General features: G+C 37.9%; 1 protein-coding gene across 6 annotated transcripts in view; it reads left to right on the top strand.

Moving 5' to 3' along the window:
- LOC135705141 (aldehyde dehydrogenase family 3 member B1-like) overlaps positions 1-22253 on the top strand; it is an 82369-nt gene that overhangs the window by 30520 nt on the left and 29596 nt on the right. Inside the window, exons 1-2 of one of the 6 annotated variants that reach the window (XM_065226726.1) lie at positions 11421-11611; positions 11677-11810. The exons of 4 other annotated variants lie outside the window; for them this stretch is intronic. The gene's annotated coding sequence lies outside the window, so the exon portion shown is untranslated. Of the gene's footprint in view, positions 1-1699; positions 1796-11420; positions 11612-11676; positions 11811-22253 lie in introns of those variants that run through there. One more of the 6 variants, XM_065226727.1, reaches the window with a different exon arrangement.

Here is a 22253-nt window from a genome sequence, read left to right as displayed (position 1 = left end):
ACATTCGATTAGATGAGCCGTTTTCGTGCTATGATTTATTGTAAAATATTGAATACGCCATTTTGAAAAAGTAGTAGTGAGTCAAAATGTTTCACATGGTTTTGTATTGATCAGCATGTTGTAGATTCAATCAGTGCCAACATTTCATTTGGGCGCAACTACTTTTGCAAACAATGACTTCAACCGCCGATTTGTCGCAAATAAATGCTCACTCCTGCACATTAACGATGCCAGCTGATGGCATCGCTATTTTGGATGTGTGAGATTTTATTCGCGAGAAATTGACGGATAAAGTCATTGTTAATTAAGAAATTCCACCCTTCTGAAATGGTGGAACTGAAATCATTGCTGTATTTCTAATGCGTCATATGGCAATGATATTGCAGAACGAAATTTCACGTCGATAAATAGTATTTTTTACTGGTGCGCATGGCCATAGTCAAGAATAAGTTCGCATGTGATATTGCCAAAGCGGATGATTATATTTTTGTGAATGGTAGTAAATAATTTCGTCTAGAGCTTTCTGAGTATGGTTACACTAGGGTATGTGGTTGGGTACACCCACACTAAGCAATTCTTTGAGTCAGGCGACTTGGTAAATATTTGAGTATGTAGCTTAATTCTCAAAAGTTATATGCGAAATGTTCTTATTATTAAATCTGGATAGAACTGTAATTAGGGCCTAACAGCTTTTGTAAACAATGACTTCAATCGATGATTTCTAGAAACTCAAGGCTCGCCCACGCAAACCAACTTCCTCATCGGGTAGGGAAAGACTTTCCCTATCCGATGGTTATGTTGGTCTGCGTGGGCGTGCCTTTAGTTCCTAGAAATCATCGATAGCAGTCACTGTTTACAAAAGCTGTTACGCCCTAATTCCAGCTCTATCTAGAAATAAGCACTGCACATTTTTCAAAACGGTTGATCATGCATGAAAAGTTCTATAGTTCGTTTATCGTCGTAGTTCAGTGGCCTTACATTTTTGGTCAATTAGTAATAGCTCTTTGAATTTTCAGACGATTCTGAATAATTACGATGTAATCCAGTAGTGGGATTGCATTTGTGCCTTTAAAACAGTAAGAAATCGAAACCCATATACAGCGTAGAGACCTGAGAATTGAGAATACACAATCAGTAAATCCTATATCATCTCGTTCTAATACGTAGGAGTGGAGATTAACAATGTCTGGCCTTCCAAGGTCATGCTTGAAACCAGTTTTTCGTTTTGATGATAAACACAGCGATGCTGTCAACGAAGATGATCATATAAGAGCATCTAATATTAAAATTAATGAAAAATGATCAATGGCGTACCCCATGCAAAGATTCGAACAAGTAATATGCACACCAGTTGGTGGTGTAATGAAATAATCTCACTCAGGGTTGACTCCACTGGTGTTATGCCTTCGCTCATACAAAATTAATGTATTCGAAGTACGTAACGTTGGCGTCCACATCCACACAGCAATGGGTCAATTACTGCTCCCACACACTAGTGTACTGAGTATAAAGGAAAATTGAAAATAATTGTCGATTGCCAGCATTACACATACAAAACGAGGAATCCAATTCATATGCACAACCGTAGATTATACTGTAACAGTAGGGGAACCTGAGAACGTGATGCCTCAACAGTTGAGTCTCGGTAGGCAAACTTGTCGCACGCGTCGGAACAGTAGCTAGTGTTCGCAGCGGTCATTTGTACGTGTGTTTAGTCGCTGCTCACTTCAGATTGATCCATCACAACAAACACGGCAAGCCGGGTATATCGATTTAAGCTAAAACGTTGTTGTAGGTATGAGGTGTCATACGAAAGTATTGTCCAAATTATGTGCATTAATGCGGATTATGACTGAGCAATGCGTGAGCAGATGATCAAAGTGTGTTTGTGGAACAACGCCCATTACCTTCTGTATTATGTACATATGTATACTGTATTAAGTAGGAGGCTGAAAGGAAACGTGAAAAAAAAAACCAAACAAGTGCTATATACGCATGGAATTATGATGAGCGTGATGATAAGTGGACGTGAATAAAAAAATGTTTATTGGAGGTCAGCTTCCAAAATAGTTAGAATCTTCTATGTATTGACGGTTTCTCACAATGAATCTAACGGTCTGGCAGCCTTGCATTCAGTAGAGTTTATGTGTTGATGTGTTGTTTCAGATGCGGTGAGAGATGGCTGTTGTGAAAGGAAGAATCTACATATTTGACTGTGTTTAATAACAGATTCGATAAGAACTCGTGTGCTACTGTGTCGCTATCAGTTATAGTTACTGATCCTTTCTTTTAGCGTCGAGGTGTTTTCAGAATAATTTCATAGTTTGTTGCTCCGAAGTGTTTGGAATATTCAGCATAAGTTAATCTTAAGGTAAAAGTACAGTTTAAAATTTAACTTTTCAATGGAAAGAGAGTAGTTTGCAAAGTTGTAGAACGTTTCAAATCAAATATGAAATTGCCATTTCTTCAGTTTACAGAGATATAGGAGATAATTTGTCCCTTGCACCTTAATGAAGGATAGAACGGCTTATATTACTGGTTGCAGTGGTTTTATGTCCCGAACAGAGAAAAAGGGGCCTCCCTTAGATCAGTCTGTAAAAGCGCAGTTGTCAAGCAAGACACGACCTGGCGGAGGCGGCTGTGTTAGATTCCTATTTCTATCGACATTCCTGGGTATAGAGTGTGATTTAGCTACACAATAATACTAATGTAAAAGTGGTACATGCTCAGAAACCTCTCAATTAATAATTGAGGAAGTTCTCACAGAACACTATCTTGAGAGCCAGCCAAAGAAGAAGTAGATAACTATTTTCAAACCAAAAACAGTCCTTTTTCAAGACGGGCAATATTTTTCATTTGAAAGCATATAATGTGTTGTGAAGATCATCAGCATCTGTTAGTATCGTGGAAAATGTGGTGCATTTTAGTAAACAATGAATTTGGAGTTTAATATGTTAATATTATAGAAAATTACAATATTAACATTTTACAGAGCAATTTAATATTTTAAAATGTTTCATATTACGTTTGAGTTTATGTTATTCTATCCTCATTTTGAAGAACAGCAGCATAATTATCAAAAAATCATAATAAAGTTTAGTAAAACTTGCTCCAGTCAATGCACAGTTGTCAATAAACTATACTTAGGAAGAATACATTATTTGCGCCTTTAGGTTAATAGTATTTTTGGGAAAGCTTTTGTGTTTATTGCAGCCAAAGTTTTGGGGGGAATGGCATTAGGTAGGTCCTTAAGATTAATAAGTTTTAAATATTAACTGTTTAGTTGTTTGTTGATTTGTTGAAAATGTCCGACAAAGTTGTAGAACAATTTATTTGAATCAACCTTGCGACAGAAACCAATTTTCTATCTGTAATGATGAAGAGGAAGTTCAACATAAAGGAGTTCAAGCTTGGAGGAGAACAGATCCATCTTAGTGAACAGGTCAAATACCTAGGAGTTATATTGGATGCCAAGTTGAATTGGAAAGCTCAGATTGATTCTGTGATCAACAAAGCAACCAGTGCCCTGTGGTTATGCTCCAAAACTGTTGGTAGAAAATGGGGTTTGAAACCAACAATGAAAATCTGAATTTACACATCAGTAATTCGTCCAAAAGTAACTTATACTTCGTTAGTGTGGTGGCCAAAAACGAAAGAGGCTACCGCACCATCCCATCAAAAGCGTTTGATGCAATTCTCAATCTACTGCCCTTGCATGAATACGTGCAACTAGAAGCGGAAAGAAAGTGCTCTAAGGCTCAAAAGGTCTAAAAAAGTCATGCCTGGTGACCTGGTTGATCACCTTAGCATTTTACAATACTTCCAAAGAGGACCAGTGATGAGTATGAATGGAGACTGGATGAAACCAGAGGACAATTATAACACTCCCTTCAACGTATGTGAAATGTTGCGTTCGGATTGGGAAGTCGGTGCCCAAGTAACAATTTCGGTTTTATAAGGGTTCTGTAGTCCATGATTTAGACTTGTAGCATGCTTTAAAACCGCCTAGGTGGTCCTAGAGTTCGTCAAGGCTCAATAATATTTTTCACACATGGCTCAAAAATTGGAACACAAACAGGTGCAGGAATCTATGGCCCTGGGACAAATATTTCAGTAGCGATGGAACATTGTCCAACAGTATTTCAAGCGAAAATCGTGGCCATACTTGAATGTGTAAGTGTTTGCATAAGGAGAAAATATAGATGTGCAAATATCTGAACTTTTTCTGACAGTCAAGCAGCACTAAAAGTGCTTCGTGCTTACAAATGTACATCAAAGATTGTCTGGGAATATATTCTCTTGTTGCGACAGCTGTGCAAACAGGATTCAGTAAACTTATATTGGGTTCCTGGACACTGTGGCATTGAAGGGAATGAAAGGGCAGACGATCTCGCAAACTTAGGTTCCAATTCACCGTTCATTGGCCCAGAACCATACTGTGGAATATTAAACTGTACGCTAAAAATGGAACTCAAACGCTGGGAAGAACAAAGGGTGATGGCCAACTGGATGGCCGTCACGAAGTGCAACCAGTCGAAAAGATTTATAACTCCAAATGTAACACTTGCAGTTGCGGTGCATTACACAGGCGTCGATCTATTTTTTTCATAGTGTTATCTTACAACCTAGTGGAATTTGGTCTGCTAATCCTGGAAAGGTAGTTGGTTTCATAAACCATATCATACTTGACGTGTCCAGGCAATTAGCTGTCGACTCATTAAATGGTTGTCAGCTTGCATGATACGAACAGTAAACAGGGGTACCACGAAAGTTCAAATAATGGACGCAGTGGTTCAACTCCCAAAAAAAAAAAATCTGTAATGATTCCTGAATTATACTGATTAGTAAAAAGTTACTCTTACGATTTACGATTTTTATTAAATTAACTTTTTTATACATTGATTTCACGGGAATGAATCGAGAAACTTTCATAATATTTGATGACGAATATTTTGGATGAAATGTTATAAAAGAATTTCGTTTAAAAATAAGTAATTATCGGAAATTCATACCTAAAACAAAGGGCTGGAGTTATTTTTTTTATCAGATTAGATGTACTCCAATCCATGGTGAGATGATTGCGATCGTTTTTTTTGTTAAACTCATTTAATTATTGACAGACCAGCGCTATGTTAGTCAAAGTTGTATATCAATTTATTGGCGCACGTAAAGCCGTTGGTCCCCGGTTCATGGGTTGATGGGTCGATAGGTAGGGTCTAGGTGTGGTAGCTGCCTCCTGGCGTCGGTAGCATTGGTACTCAGCACGGAAAACAATATCGACGGAAAACAGATCAAGGAAAAAAATGTTGATGCAATTTTACTGAAGAAACTTATTAACTATCTTAATTGCGTTCATATTTTGAATTATTTTTATTTTTTTTAATCTTTATTATAGAGATTTTTTGGCTACAGGCTAGTTCATCTCTTATTATTTTTAAAAGAGAAACCCTGTAAAATAAGATTACATAAATTAAATTTGTATGCAATGATTTCTTGCAAATAATTTTTCAGTTCACTATAAAACCTTTTGATGGCCCACACTTTTGCTCTAGAATCTATGTTGCTATCTCTTTTTATGAAAAGTTAAAAATTTAATAATTAAATGAGATACCTGTGCTAAAAACACCTTCACATTTTTTTCACCGACGATGGGTAAATGTACGGTCTTCTGAATGCATATATAAAAAGAAAATTCCTTTCCCCTTTTTGAGGCATGAAAATTCTAATTCAACGAATTGTTCTAACAAAAATTGTTACAAATCTAAAAATTACCCAAATTAGTCAATGGGTGAAAGTTTCTTAAATAAATAAAGAAGAAAATGAAAAAGACAAAATAGCCACGACTTTCCAAACTGGATTAATAATGTCAAAATGACCTTGAAATTGCTAAAAAAAGGAAATCCAACAGATTATTATTGTACCTCAATTTGGTTCATCCTATTGTTGAAACAAGATATATTTTGCACGGAATTATAAAATCATATGGTCAAGATGCCTGAATTTCTTCGACTGACCTGAGGGGCGTCCACGACACTAAAACTAAAAAATGCACACAGATGACGTTAAACAGGACTTCTTCAAACTCCAAGCATTTGAAGTCAAACTAATTCCATACACAGGATCCCTCATTCATACAACTTTCTCTTACAGAACAATGAGTTTTCAGTCCGTTCGTAGGTAAAATGATTTTTTCGGAAGCATGTTCAATACGAAGTTTTTGCCCCAAAAAGCTCGTTCCTATAATGGGGTAAAAGTTCGCAAACTTAATGGCAGCTTTTGAGAAGTTTTGCCACTACAAATCTTTAAATATTGTCTTTATTAAGAAAAATTGTAATCCAGTGGCTACCGTAGACTTCTCCTAGAAATGAGCTGAATACTGAAAAAAAGTGTGCCTTGCTGGTACTTTTTTGAAGCCTTGACAGATGCAGAGGAACTTCTTCTTCTTGGAATTCATCCGTAAAATGGAAATAAATCTCTGGAAGAACAGTAGTCCAAATCACGATGATGGAACACATCAGATTGGTTAGATACTGTAGCCTTTGTATACATAATGGAGTTTATGCGAATACATAGTGTTGAGCAAGAACAATTGTTTCTAACAAGGATTACAGTTGTTTAAGCGGTTAATACGAAAAATCATCATGTCTGTGAACTGTTGCATGTGGGAGTGCAAGTCCACTTTTGACAACAAACAGATCACTACCAAGAAGCCCTTCAACGGAACTAACAATTCCCTATTAAATTTGTTGTAGGCTTCTAGATTCTTTCTGCTATTGACTGGGTTTCCGGAAAATGGTGATCGTTGGTTAAGTAAGTACTGAACCGGTCGATAGTAACTGTTGATGGAATGTCCACCACGTTCGTCTTAATGGAATATGGATCCATCGAATTAGCTATGTTTTTGCAAAGTTGGTTTATTCAACTTTCTCTCCTAGGCGCGAAGCTCGCACTTTGGACTTAACGTTACGCATCAAATCATGTGCAACGCTTGCGCCATCTTTCTTACACACTTTTATACACTCTTTCTTCAAACCCTTGTCGTTTTTAAAGACTTTCCCTGTTTTCCGGAGCTTGCCCTTCATAATCGCCAAGAATTTTTCTTTTGGGAAATGCTCGGGAGAGTTTGGTGGATTTACCTCAAAGACATGAAGTCCGGCCAGCACCATTGTCTGCTGGTTGAACCAGACGGAAGAATTGTCCTTCTTGGCCACGTCCTGAATCGTAAGGTTTGGATTGCGCTTGAAATAATCCCTCACCTTCCTTACGTTCACGGGGTCGGTCGTCTTCGCTTTTCTTCCGAAGCCAGCTCGCCACCAGGTCGTTTGGGTCTCCTTGAAGGATTATACCACACGGAACAGGGTCAAATTATCGATTCTAAATTGTTTCGCGATCCACCTGTGGGACTGGCCTGGATTTTCCCCGACCGCTACCATAATTTTTTGTCGAAGCACTTCTTGCTTGGAAGCCATCTCGATAACCACTTGACAGATTGTAACAAGATTTTGCACATGTAAGCATTACATTCTAAACTAGTTTTACTCAAAATTTCTTCAATTTTTACCCATGCAATAAACATTTATAAACAAAAGAAAGTGTTGCATTTTTTCCGAGTACAATCTTTAGGTGGCAAACTTTCAGTTTCACGCCCCTTCTCCTGGCTCTTCCCTTTTAAGATGCCCTCATTACATTCCGGAGAAGGAGAAAAAGATATCACAACAAATTCTCACTCATTTATTCTGCCCAGGTGCATACTAGGTGCATTAGGAAAACATCTTTAACTAAATTGTGTCGTTCAAGGACATTCTTAGAAGTTAAGAGCGATTCGTAAAAGTTCAGAGAACATCATGTTATGTTTGAGAACTTCGTAGAAACTCAGAAAACTTCTTGAAAGTAAAATGAACGTTGTAAAATTTCAAGGAACTTCGTAGATTTTCAAGAGTCATCGTAGAGACTCGTAGACATTCATTGAACTGTCCAGAAGGTCAGGAAACATTCTAGAAATGCAACACATTTTATAAAAATTCAGCTAGCCTTGTAGAGGACATGAAAAACAAAATCCACAAAATTTAATTTAACTTCAGGGAACCTCGTGGAGTTTCAGAGAATTTTGAAGAAATTTAGAGTGCTTTGTAAAAAATTGGGAAAACTATGCAGAATGGAGAACCTTGTACAAGTTTTAAAAACTTTGTTAAAGTTATGGGAACTTTGGTTTATTATAAGAAACTACATAAAAGTTCTTCTTCTAGCTTCAGGGCACTTCTTAAAACTTGCAATAACTTCTTAAGACTTCTTATTATATTAAGACTTCAAATAGATCAGGAAATTCCGTTGAAATTTTGGGAAACTATGTTTAACGTCAGGAATCATCGCAGAAAATCAACATAATTCTAAAACGTGCAGGGAACTTTGTAGGAGTGCAGCATACTTCATATGAATTATGAGAACTTGGTAGAAATCAAGCAACTTCCGTGAAACTGCATAGAAGTGCTGACATTATTAAGAGTTCAGCCAATAACTCCCTAATGTTCAGAACATTTAAATAGTCGTGAATATGACTTGAGAAGCTTAGAGCATTGTAAAAATGTGTTGCAACAGTTTTGGACGATGCTGTTTGCCTGGAAAGGATCGCCAGCTGCAAACAAATGTCAACAAACCTACAAAACGCAAAACTCTCTACTGTAATGCTTGTCCATAAATGCGGAAACTTTTAAAAATTGTTTATCAAAGCCAATTGTGATCCAAATGCCATGTAAATTTTACGATGATCCTATAAAGGGTGTATTCAGTTGTAACTTTTTAAGTATTATTTCAAATCACTTGCAAGGATGATGATTTAGAAAGTAACTAAATAAAAACATGTGCCATGATTTAAATATGAGCTTTGACTTGAGTTTAGATCAAGAATACTAAATGCTGTCTTAAAAATTTTGTACGGTGGTCAAAAAATATATTTTGTTTATTTTTACTTATTTTTTCCTCTCCGTGTTCAATTTATACACGGATTATGAATCTTTAAAGTGTGACAGAAAAAAACTGTTATTTTTTTCACTTGATTTGTTTTCCGTCGACCCTGTTTTCCGTGCTGAGCACCAATGCTAGACGCAAGGGAGGCTGCTCCCACACCCTACCTCTCGACCCATCAATTCATGAACCGGGGACTAACGGCTTTACTTCCCTTCCGAAGGAAGACGTGATCAGAGATGTTATGCCTCAGAACATCCCGGTGGTGCCGACTGGGATTGAACCCAGGCATGCTGGGGTGAGAGGTAATCACGCTTAACACTACACCACCGACGAAGCTAAAACAAAACTGTTATTGTTTGGCGTAAAAGAGTTGATTTTCTATTTATTTTGCATGGTTTTAATTTTTTTTTCAAAATGAAAAGTGAAATTGTTGACTAGACCAATATTTCAAATTATAATATTTTGCAAAAAAAAAAGGGTTTTGTTCCAAGACTCAATAGTAAAAATGTTGAAAGAATTTCCTTGCGTAGTTGATGATTTCAAATTTTGAACTGTGCGAAATTTATTAGACATCATGACCATTACACGAGATAAACCACCTCTCAGACCCTCATAAAATGTGTGTGCCATTTTTCTCGAATACACCCTTTAGTGTCGTCCATATTAAGCTAACATAATTATTATGTTGCCAAGTGGATTTATTGATTTGTTTAATTAAAAATTAAATGTCTGGATTAAAATACTGTTCGGTATTCGGTGTATTACGGTACCGACTTAACTCTAATCTGCGACACACTAAAAACTCCAGCAATCATTTGGATAAAAAATGAGTCATGCTTTCTGTTAAACACTGTACAACCTTTGCATAATTTTATAGCGTGAGATTGTTCATTTGATTTAATATTATATTTGTTGATCAATCGGAGTTCATTGATAACCTTGTGATTGCGTTGATAATTCAACATCAAAACCGGTATTCCGGTATTGCAGAATGCTACGATGTTTCCGGTAAAGCCGGTTAAGCAACCATAATCACATGCACATTAGGATGGGTCAACTTTATGATGCTCCCGGTAAAGCCGGTTTTGGTAAAACCGGTTAAACAGCCATAATTACTTGCACATTGGGGTGGGTCAAATTAAAAAAACCTCCCTGCTATTTTGATCTGTATTGAGGTGCCCAACAAATCTCAATTTTCGATTACAGATCATAACTAAATTCGTTAAAATGTGATACAGTTGTTGGGGACCTCAAAACAGATCGTAAGAGCGGTGGGAAGTAGAGGATTGTTATCCACCATACAAACTTGATCCACTTTAATGCACATACACCATGTTATCGGCAATAGACGTGAAATAGAAGGATCAGTTATTCAGAAAACTCAATGCAGGAAATCATCTAGCTATAATTGGATTGCTTTGAAATGACATTCAAAAATATGAAAACAAGTCGCACTACAGGATCATACGAGATATAATATTTTTTACTGAATAAAAACCGAAATTAGTTGATTAATGGTTCCATTTTAAATAAATCGTCAAATTTAGTGGCATTTTCAAGGAATTCGCATACATTTATGCTCTATAGTGCATTCTTTAGTCTGATCATTTTCCTACCATGGCTTTTAGTCAGTACTCATTGCTCATATTTCGGTCACAGACAAACAGACATAGCACATGGAATAATATTTATCACTGAAAAACACCGTCGCTAAATCACTATCGCCCTCTGTTGAGTGCACTATCATGGGTAGCACACTCAAAAGATGGCGGTAGTATTTAAACGTCAAACGCCAAGGCAGTTGACTATGAGCGCCACAGGTGGCCAAGGAAACTTTAAATTGACCGTTAATTGCTTATTGGATGAAACGTATGGGAGTGTTTGTTTGTGTTTCGGCGATCTAGTTGAACGACCTGCAATCTGTAACATGCAGTTTTTCTTGTTGAAAAATATCAAGAAACAATCAAATGATTCAGACTCAGTCCACCCAAACATCCAAAAAGAAGGAATCAGTTTGCTTTTGCGACGGTACGAGTAATTACACTTTCGGTACAGTCGGAGACCTTCGGGTTCATACCATAACACCACCTCTTCTGTGCTGTGGGGATATTGGAGCTGTGCTACCGACGACGATCGCGGACTATGGACTGCGTACCGAGGTGTACAAAGTTTATACCACTTTTTATGGTGATGATTTTTTTTTACATAACCCTCACAGGAAAAATGTAGACACTGCCATAGTGGGTACAGAGAAAAAGCGAACAACAAGTGAAGTGTATTTAACAGAAATTGTACGTTGGATTACTCAATTCATTTTTACTGGTATGCATGACTCGTCTAGATTTGAGCGCGCCATATCGTCATATGAGGGAGCCCCTGCTTCACTGGAAAGTTTTGTGCATGTAGTCGAGAAGCAACGGATAGGATAGTACTTGTGGGACAACATTACGTTCAGTTGCGGATGAGAATTTGTTCAGTGCGCATGTCACGTTTCCATATTTCACTTTATCGACGGGTAATGATAGTAAGTGTATCTTTGTAGCATCAATCGTCAGTGCGTTGATCTCGGTAGTTCTAAAACGATCTTACGACTGTTGGTGTTGTTTTGTTTTGAACCGTGTTTGCTGATCAACACTTAGATTAGCATGTAAATATATTCTGCGATATTAGCTGGAAACATCGCTTATCATCGTATTTTTCGTGGCCATTTAGCTGAGAACAACGAACTTTGAAGGAAGTAAAAAGTGACAGGCTGATAGTGAGGCAGAGCTGCAGTGTGAATTATTGGAAGTGATTGTGACTGGATAGGCGTAATAGCTGTCCCCTAGAACCAAGGCGATATCAGTGTAAGTTATATATGATGTCATTAGTCGATTAAAATGATAATAATAACACCGGAGTCTTAATTGTTCACGTAATGTGTAATTCGTTGATGGCCTATAAACCTACGTTCACGATATTAGCATGCAGTAGTCTGCCAACAATGAAGACTTTGTCTTTTGACGATATACATGCAAGTACATAGTCACGGCTCCGTTCGATATTATTACTCACTGTTTACGTACCAGAGGGGGAAGCGGAAACATCGAAATCATGACCGGTTTTTAATGTTGGATGCATGGTGCAGACGGTGATGACGATGCCAATGTCTACCGCATTCTGGTTATGTTCCGCATTTTATGCTGACAGAAAGAAACCGGCACTTAATTGTTGTTCTCTAATAAGCGTAGGTATTCCGTTTTTCTCTTCGTGTGATAATGAAGCTGAAATATCGAGTCAACAAATGAAGGTTAAGGTCACTTTGCGCAGCTTGTTCAATGAGATAGTGCGCTGCTGGCAATTAGAATGTTGAAATCAAAATGAGGAATTTTGTTCAGAAGAATTAAAAATGAAAGCGAAATAGTACTTCAAAGTCAACAGGCACATCGTCATCTCCCGGATGTCGCGATTGATGAATTTACTAGATCTTATATGCCTCGGCCATTCCTGATTTTTTTAAGCGAACTTGTTTATGGTTAACACATGCAAAAAATCAGCTCATCTGGTTGACGACTGACAAAGAATTGCTGTGGGTAGACTTTTCCGTTCACCGTGCTCTTTAAAGCGATTCCTGTACTTTTAATTGGTACTAATCTACAGTTCAGCACTATGTACCCTTATTGGAATAATTGGGTTCTTTAATTTTGGAAAATATATCCGTTTTTATATATCATCTCAGGGCTGTTACAAGATTTTCTAAATTTGATCCGCGAAATCCGCGATTTCTCAAAAGAAATCCACGACTGCAAATACTAATCCGCGACAGCAAAAAATTCCTAAAAATAGAATTTGTATACTCCTCATGGCATTTCAAGCTTATTGCTTATATGGTAGCATATTAAATTTTTGCCTGCTCTTAACATATAGCGAATTCGTTTATTATTCAGTTCCAATCCTGATCGGGTATCAAGATTAGGTCTGCTTGTTTTCTGACAAACGTCAGTTTGCTCGTTTGTTTTTAAAACCTAGCTCAGGTTGAGGTTCACACTGACAAAAAGTTCGGTTTCGCACTGGGTTGGAACTGGTGTTAACCTCGATAATAAACGAATTCGCTAATAGTGTTCTTTGAAGTACTTTCACATTTTAATTGAGAGCTTTCTATGCCTGTACCTATGCCCAAGGAAGTATAGCAATTTTCCAACCCAAAAAAATAATAGACCGGACGGGGATTGAACTCAGTCACCTCCAGCATGGATTTGCTTTGTACCGACTGAGCTAAAGGAGTATCATTTGTAACCTTTGATTTTTTTTTAATAACATTGTATCATCTGCAGTTATTTATGTATAGTATTCTGAGTAACTAATGAACATAATTAAACACCCTTACATTATGAGATTCCATTGAATAATACTGGCCTAGATTTGATGAAACATAATTTAAAAAATTGAAATGCAAATTTTCTTGAAAATCAACCTTTGCATCTCCGACGTATTTTGCTGTCCTAAATGTTTTAGGTAGTTAATTTGGCTCTAGTTTTCTCAATTTTTTACCGATTCAAACCCAACACCCTGCACATAATCGAGAAATTACCAGAGTTTCATAAGTCACGTCGCGGTTGTGTACACGGATATTTCTTGGGGTCTGTCCAATGGTGAGACATTATCATGATATATTTTTTTATTTCTATTATGAACCTAGCACTTTTGTTGTCAAATCATAACCGAATCGTATATATGTGATTACTATGTATACCGGAAATTATATGTTTTCCAAATCGTCCAGGACATCAGTTGATTTGTTCTACTAGATCAACTAAGACTGCAATAATGTCTGTAGTATCGAAAAAAGTCCAATCAGGTTCAAAGTGTCTATGTGGAACATGCATGATCTATTTTCGAGTAATCCAGATGTTCAAGGTTCTTCAAATCGTCCTGGATAATTTGGATCACATAATTTTATCAACCGTATCATGGTGCTTGCCACACAATATACGAATTCATGCATTGATATTGGCATCGAAAGCTCTCAATTAATAACTGTGAAGTGCATTTAGAACACTTAGTTGAGAGTACGCAATAAGCTAATATCCACTAAGCAATACGCTTGAAATGTGAATAAGAAGAAGAAGAAATCGTTCTGGAGTTCAGATGATTTATTCTGCTAGATTAACCATGACTGGGATAAAGTCTGTAGTATCGAAATATGTCCAAACAGATTCATAGTGTCTATATGGATAATGGTTAAATATTTCCACGTATACCAGTTGATCTAGGTTCTCCAAATAGTCCTGCAGTTCACCTGATTTGTTTTACTAGATCAATAAAGACTAGGATAATATATGTAGTATTGAAATATCGATTTGAAAATCCTAGAACATTTGGCATACACGGAAAAAGGTTGGCATGATCCACATAGGCACTGCACATTTGTTTGGACATATTTTGATACTTCAGGTATTTAATTAGTCTTGGGTGATCTAGTAGAAAAATAATCTGATCTCCAGAATGATTTCAGAACCTATAACATTTACGTAACAAAAGGTCGGGTACAATTCACATAGACATTTTGAATCCGTTTGGACATATTTCGATACTACAGACATTATTGAAGTCTTAGCTGATATAGTAGAACAAATCAACTGAACTCAAGGACGATTTGGAGAACCTAGAATATCCGGTATACATGGCAATTACTCGATATATATACGATTCGTTTATGATTTAACAACGAAAAATGCTATGTTAGTATTGGAAAAAAGGAAAATGTTTCACATTGGACAGACCTGTGACTTATGGAATTGAGATCATTTCTCGGTTATTTGTAGGATGTTTGGTTTGAAGTGGTAAAAAATTGAGAGCCAAATGAACAACAAAATTTATGACAGCAAAATAATCCGGGACGAAAAGGTAACAATGAATTCCATAATTTTAGTAACAGCATATCAGTCCCTTCGCGATCTTCGCGACATCATTTAATGTTTCCGCGATTTTCGCGACTGAAAGTTCAAATCCGCGACCAATCCGCGAAAATCGCGAGATCCGCGAAATTCGCGAAATCCACGCCTGTTGTAACAGCCCTGCATCTGAAAGAGCTTCGATTTCTGATCACAGCGATATTTTTTTCGAACCCACACACTTTCATCTCGATTTTTAAATAAAGATTTAAAGCAAAATAATTACTTCACTGTTTGATACTAAACTGACAAACTGACAGCTCGCTCACATACAAAGTGACACCGAGGGGCGCGAATAAGGTGATTTTTGCAAATTTAATCGTACTTATTTAAAATAGTTCGAGTGTACCAAAATTTATGAAATTTTGGGTTTGGGTTCCATTTTTAATGCAGATTACGAATATGCATTTACCTCAATACCATTGAAGAACCCAATTGGAGATTGTCACTGGTGATACTGAAAATAAAAATGAGTTAATAGATGATCCACAGTCTTCAAGTAATTACTAAAGGGTGTCCACGATGAAATTGCCACACTATGAAATTGGTCTAACTTTTTAACCGTTGGGTAGAATTTAATGAAAATTTGGGTGGATTTAGTTCATAGTGCATTATTTACATCCTGCAAGTTTTAAAGTCCTGTGATCAAAACTCGCGGAAATGGAGTCGAAAGAACAGCTCGTGCGTGATAAAATCTTGCGCATTCATCACGAGAACAAGGATCCCTCGCATCGTTCCATCGCTAAAACGTTGGGAATCGCGAATTCCACGGTGTCGCGAGTCATTAAGCGGTTCGAGAAACGGTTGACCACCGATCGGAAGCCCAGAAGTGAAGGAAAAAGTATTCCGTACAACCAAAAATCACAACCGCGTAGTTGGGGCCTTCAACCGAAATCCGAACGCCTCCGTTAGGGATGTGGCTAAGAAGCTGCACCTAAGCCGAAGTTTTGTCCAGAAGGCCAAAACTAAGGCTGGGCTTCGAACGTTCAAGGTACAAAAGGCCCCTAATCGCGACGAGAAGCAGAACAAGTCCGCCAAAACCCGTGCCAGGAAGTTGTACCTCAACATGCTGACGAAAGTTGAATGCTGCATCATGGACGACGAAACATATGTGAAGGCTGACTTCAAACAGATCCCCGGCAACCTGTTTTTCACGGCCAAGGATAAGTTCAGCGTTCCGGAGCATGTCCGCACTCAGAAGATGTCCAAATTTGCGAAGAAATTCCTGGTTTGGCAAGCCATCTGCACGTGCGGGAAGCGGAGTGCATCTTTCGTGACCCAGGACACGATGACCGGACAGGTGTACATAAAAGAGTGCCTCCAGAAGCGGCTGCTTCCTCTCCTGAAGGCCCACAACGTCCCAACAATCTTCTGGCCGGATTTGGCCTCATGCCACTACTCCAAGGACGTGCTGAAGTGGTATGCGGACAATAAGGTCAATTTCGTGCCGAAAATGTTCAACCCTCCCAACACTCCGGAGCTCCGCCCCATCGAGAAGTACTGGGCGATTATGAAGCAGCACCTTCTTAAACGACCTAAGGTAGTGAAGACAGTCGAGGAACTGAAGAAAGTATGGGTTTACATGCAAAAAAACGGTTGATTCACAGGTTGTGCAGAATCTTATGGCCGGGGTTAAGGCCAAGGTGCGAGCATTTGCGTATGGACTGTAAATAAAATACGAGTAAAATGGTAAAATGAAGTTTAATAGTTATTTCTCAATCCCTGAAAATTTGATGGCAATCGGATGAAAACTCGAATTTTGCGAATCAATTTTGTGTGTGGCCATTTCATCGTGGACACCCTTTATTACTGAAAATAAAGGATATTACAAACAGCCGCATATGAGGTAGCTAGAAAATTACAGCTCCGCGGTTACTGCGTAGCACGTATCATTTATCACGAAAGTTTCAGTTGACGTCTTGTCCTGTCTTATTGTTTTCCGTCGATCTTGTTGTCCGTGCTGAGCACCAATGCTACCGACGCCAGGGAGACAGCTCCCACACCTGGACCCTACCTATCGACGTTCCCCCAGCAGCAAATCTCTCCAAGTTGCAGGCTCATGTCGAATCGAGCGTAATACGACCACGGAACCATCACTTTGGGACTCCGCTTACAGGGGTGGCGTAGTCAGTCGATTCCCGTTCCATCGTAGGACTGTACATTGGTTCGCAGAAGATGAAAAATTCGTGGAAATTAATGACAATTTCCTGGGAACGGAAGTGCGGCCGATTATGTGCACTGAGATCAGCTACCGAATAAAGCCGAATTTATTAGAAAAGGAGCGGATTTTGGTGGCGGTGGCCAGCAAGATCATCAAGAAATGACTTGCCTCTCGTCTGAAATCCATTTTTGATTAAACGAATGTCAAATATACACTTAAAACCAAAAATAACCAAACAAAAAAAACAACTGTCAGACTAAGTATAAGATTCGTAAATATCACACATATTAGAATATTTAATATTTCCACCATCGGTATTGATGCTGATACTTGGAGCTATCCTTCCCCTAGCGGAGGGATTAATTCCTGCGCAGGAGTCGTATTTGGTACTAAATTGGCAATATCAGCAACAACAGCAATATGTTGGATTGCTGATTTGCTTGTAGGAGAGTTTATTGCATTTTATTCAAATAAAATACGATAGTTCCTCCACTATTGGATAGTAAGAAAAGTAAGAGTTATAAATATGAGAGTTGATAAATACCAAATGAAAAAAAAAACAAAATTAAAGGTCTAATGGACGAAAGTTCGAAGGGGCAAAAGGTCGAATGAAATTTAAAGAAAACAAAAGGTTGAAGTGTTAATTATTAATTAATTAATTAATTACTAATTATATATTAATTAAAAGTCGAATACTCAAAAGATTCAAATGGACAAAAAAGAAAAAAAACGTCAATATGCTGATTAAAGATAGTTAATCAAGCTTAGGCATTGAGTAAACTAACTGACATACTCTTTTGGAGTTAACACGTTCTAAACTATGAGCAGTTAGGGGAAATCGCTCTAATGTTGTCATTATTTAAATTTGTCCATTGCTGAATTTATGTATGGGCTCAAATTAGGAACATTTAGGCCGACATTACATCCATTTCCCCTAATTGGCAAATAAAAGCTATTGTAACTTCGACCTTTTGTTTATTTCAAATTACGATTTACAGGATTTTTATCCTGTACATAAGACAAGTACCCAGAGTTGATATGCATAAGACAATGTTTCTTGTTGCACGTGTAGAGGCGCCACATCGAATAGAGCTTCGAGTGCGGCAGTAGATGTTGACAGACCGCAAGGGGCAAGGCATGTAAGACAGACCTGCCCAACCTTTCTAAAGTAGCTTTTTTTGGCTGTATCTACGTTCGATGAACATGTTTCAAGCTGCATTTTGTATATTGCTCATTCATAATGGACTAAAATTCATAACTATGCATAACATTGCGCTAGAATGATAGCTTTACTGCCACGTCTTGCCACATTGTTAAACGATGTGATATCAACGGAATCATTCTTATGCAGTTATCAATAAATTACTTTGAAAAACATCCTTATAGGAATTTTGCTCACTGTGTCATGTCTTAACTGATTCTTTTCTTTTCCATTTAGGGCTTTCAATTAACCAAATCCTAAAAGCGTGATTTAAAGTGAGTGAGAGTGATAGTGATAGATAAGGTAAGCTGCGTCAATTGGATCTTTTTTACTTTGAATCCGAGAGCTCACGGACTTCAGTGCTGACTCGAATACCGAAAATATAAAATTCAGTAATGAAAACACTGGATTTCTCGTAAGAGACCATTCCACCATTTATATTGCTATCGACTGGTAGACAGTTCGGAAGGGGATATCATTGGCTTTGCAGTATTTTAGCGAGACAATTAATTTTCTCTACTGCAAAGCCGAGAACATCCCCTTCCGATCATTCAACCTTTGCGACAAAAACCGCTTTCAAATTGGATCTCCTTTTCTCAAAATTGTTGTGTCCCAACAGGAATGTTCGTACGGCGGTAGATTTATACGATCACGCCATGGAAGATGCCGGAGAGCAAAGCGTAAAATTTTTCTTTGAACCGCTTCAATACGGGCACCCAGATTCTATTGTATGGAAACCAAACAGATTTAGATTGGAATCTAAAAATACACCTAGATCTCTGACCTAATTAAACCGTTCTAGAATCAAACCAGATAGGCTAGCGTTAATAATGTTGATTGGTTGCCGTTATCTACAGAATTAAATTGTACTACTTTTTGCCTCACCCAACTAAAAGAGATTTCATTAACTCCAATCCTCGAAAGAATCTAGCAGTCTTTGGAACTCTACACAATCCTCTGATAACGTGATTAAAATTTCAATCTTTACATTATCAGCGTGCATAGCACGCGTGCTTATTACCTATTATGGAAAAGTAATGATGTATTCGTTTTCGATACAGTTAATCATTCATAGGTATTTGTTTTTCTAGCAAGAAACCTCATTCAATTGTGATGTTCCACATCAAGTGTTCTGTGACTTTTCCAAAAACGCGCCTCTCATCAATCGAAAATGAAAAATAGTCTGCTGCTTTCACTGATCGCATTGCTTACCACAGTGAATCCTGATATAGAAATTATCCTTCCCGTGGAAATTGTGGAGATACAGAAGTATTCTCAGTCCCTAGTAACAACGATTGTCAAACTAATCATCCTTAAGCGCTGGCCAGACAGCAGTTATAACATATTATAACGGTTTTCAAATAATAGCAACACAGAAACCACCATCAAGATAGTTATAACTCTGTAGTCTGAACGTACTATTACCCTCCCCAAAGACAATAGAATTGATAAATTAAACTTGTATGTGGTTCTCGGAGTAACGAAGTAGCAACTAAGACCAGCACAGCCTTCAAAAAAAGTGAAGGCGATGTCGAAGTCGATGTAATTTTAATGTATTTGACTACGACTCCATGGATCATACATTTGCTCAAAACTCCAACAATGATTTCTTGACCTGACTACACATCCCTGGCTGTGTTGCTGAGAAAACTTGGATGATTACAATACTCTATCATCAAAATTAATTTTTTGCTGTGTATGTCTAGTAGGAGTTGGGCCGAATACTCGCGGCTTTCTCGAGGTTAGAGGGGTAAATTGTCTAGGGATAAGATTAGGGGAGAAGCTTGTGTGTGGGGTTTCGTTGTCTCATCAGAACGTTGTCGCCAATATGAACGGTAGTGCGGTTCTAGATTCAACTTCGTCTGGATTTCGACCGAGTTTGGTAAACAGTGGGCGACGATGAAACTCATCGATATGAAGGGACAAAACAAAGAAAACCAAAAGACAAAGGATTTAAATTCTTACACTAGACATTTTCAACTCAACTGCACATAGCAGAGATCGCGAGTTCCTAACACGTCTCTAATTAGAACAAAGGGTTTTCTTCCTTGGGCCTCAAGGGTATACAAAAGGCGTTCTCTAGCGGCGTCATTATCCGTACATTGCCAAACTGCCTGCTCGATGTCATCGTAACCGTTTGCACACCGACAGATGTTGCTCCACCAGGTTTATTCTATGGAGATGCGCATCTAGTCATTGTGCATAAGTCTACTCATCACGTGAATAGACCTTTAAACCACGCTCTCGAAGTAACATTTGGAATAATTGAATGTAACGGTTTGCCAACTCGACAGGGTTCTGGACGCATTAAATGGTAAAATACATCCTGTGAAATTTGCCTGTCATACAAATCGCCTTCCTGCACGCCCACCTTTGCGACAGAATCACCTTCTCATTGCCTAGAATTGAGCAATGTGAGGGGACCCATACAAAACTTATCATATATGATATTTCGACCAGCACACTCTTCTACTCCCTTACCTTTCAAAGGAAACAAGATGAGAGCCTACCTGGTTTCATTGACCGAATAGCATCAACCAAACTGAGACTATCCAAGAAGATGAAGCAATGGTCTCCGGGCATAATTGAAATCGTCCCCAATGCGAAGTTAATTGCATTAATCAGCAAGGCAACGAAGCCAGTGGATCCAGTGAGACGAGACCCGTCTGTAAAATATCTTTTTACGCAATTGACGTGTTGGATAGTTTGTTCTTGTAAGTTACAAGCAGAGGTTGTAAAGTATGTTTTTGACACGAATGCACGACGTTAGGCATTATGGATGATAGACATAATTCATATTTAAATGAAAATTTTCCATTCTTTTTCTCATGAGCTGGTCTTTTTTTTAACTAGTTTATTTGGAAGGCTCAATCGCGTTAGCTTTACGGAGCTGATAGTTCATTGTTCTTTGTTTGTAACAAAATTCACTTAATTCTATGTCTAGTAGGAGTTGGGCCGAATACTCGCGGCTTACTCGAGGTTAGAGAGGTACTTTGTCGAAGGATAGGATCAGGGGAGGAGCTTGGGGGTAAGGTTTCGTTGTCTCATCAGAGCGTTGTCACCAGTATGAACGGTAGTGCGGTTCTAGTTTCGTCTGGAGTTCGACCGGCTATGGTGACCAGTGGGCGACGATGAGACTCATCGAGACGAGGGGACAAGACAAACAAAAACTAATAAAGAGAGACAAAAGACAAAGGAATTAAATTCTTATACTAAACATTTGAAGAAACACATAAACCGACTGCATATAGTAGAAATCGCGAGTTCCCAACACGTCTCTGATATGAACAAAGGGTTGTCTTCCTTGGGCCTCAAGGGTATTGTATTGTCGCTCTCTGGCGGCGTCATTATCCGTACATTGCCAAACTGCGTGATCGATGATGAGCTGGTCATTGGAAACAAACTTAATCGTTTTTTGTACATTCATGATTTTTGTTATTTTCAGATGAGAGTCAAAGGCTTAGCTGAGTTTTGATATGGGAATTTTTTTTATGATGGGTCATTCGACCGAATCACAATATTTTCAATTCTATGTATTATGAGCTGTTCTAGTCTAAAGCCCATGGTTTTCTTATTTTCAAATGAGTCTAAATCTGTTTTTTTTTTAAGCCAGAATCAAGATGCTTTGAAAAAAGGGATAGTAAAACTGGGGAGTTCGGCATGTTGAATATTTTTGTGAGTTATGTGTCTTCTGGAAATCTTGAAACGTAAATTCTTATAGAGATGTTCTTTTTCCTTTTTTTCTGTATGATCCTTAAGAAGATTGGTCCAAGCATGAGATCTCGATATAAATGTTTAGTTCTAGAATTATTAAATCATCAAGCCCTGAGTCATAATTTTTCTTTATCCGGGTTGTTAAAAATTTCTGAAATCTGTGAAATTTTACCGAAATCTCAACAGCTGAACGATCAGTGAACAGTTCGGTGATTTTTCACAGATTTTCTGTGATTTTTCACAGATATTCGTTGACAAATTACAGGAAAACTGTGAAAAA

This window comes from Ochlerotatus camptorhynchus, unplaced genomic scaffold (assembly GCF_037179485.1).
Source record: "Ochlerotatus camptorhynchus isolate MF236.1 unplaced genomic scaffold, CSIRO-AGI_Acam_v1.1 ptg000258l, whole genome shotgun sequence".
NCBI classification, from domain to species: Eukaryota; Metazoa; Arthropoda; class Insecta; order Diptera; family Culicidae; genus Ochlerotatus; species Ochlerotatus camptorhynchus.
The sequence above is the reverse complement of the archived record's forward strand: the minus strand, read 5'-3'. Positions and strand labels throughout refer to the sequence as shown.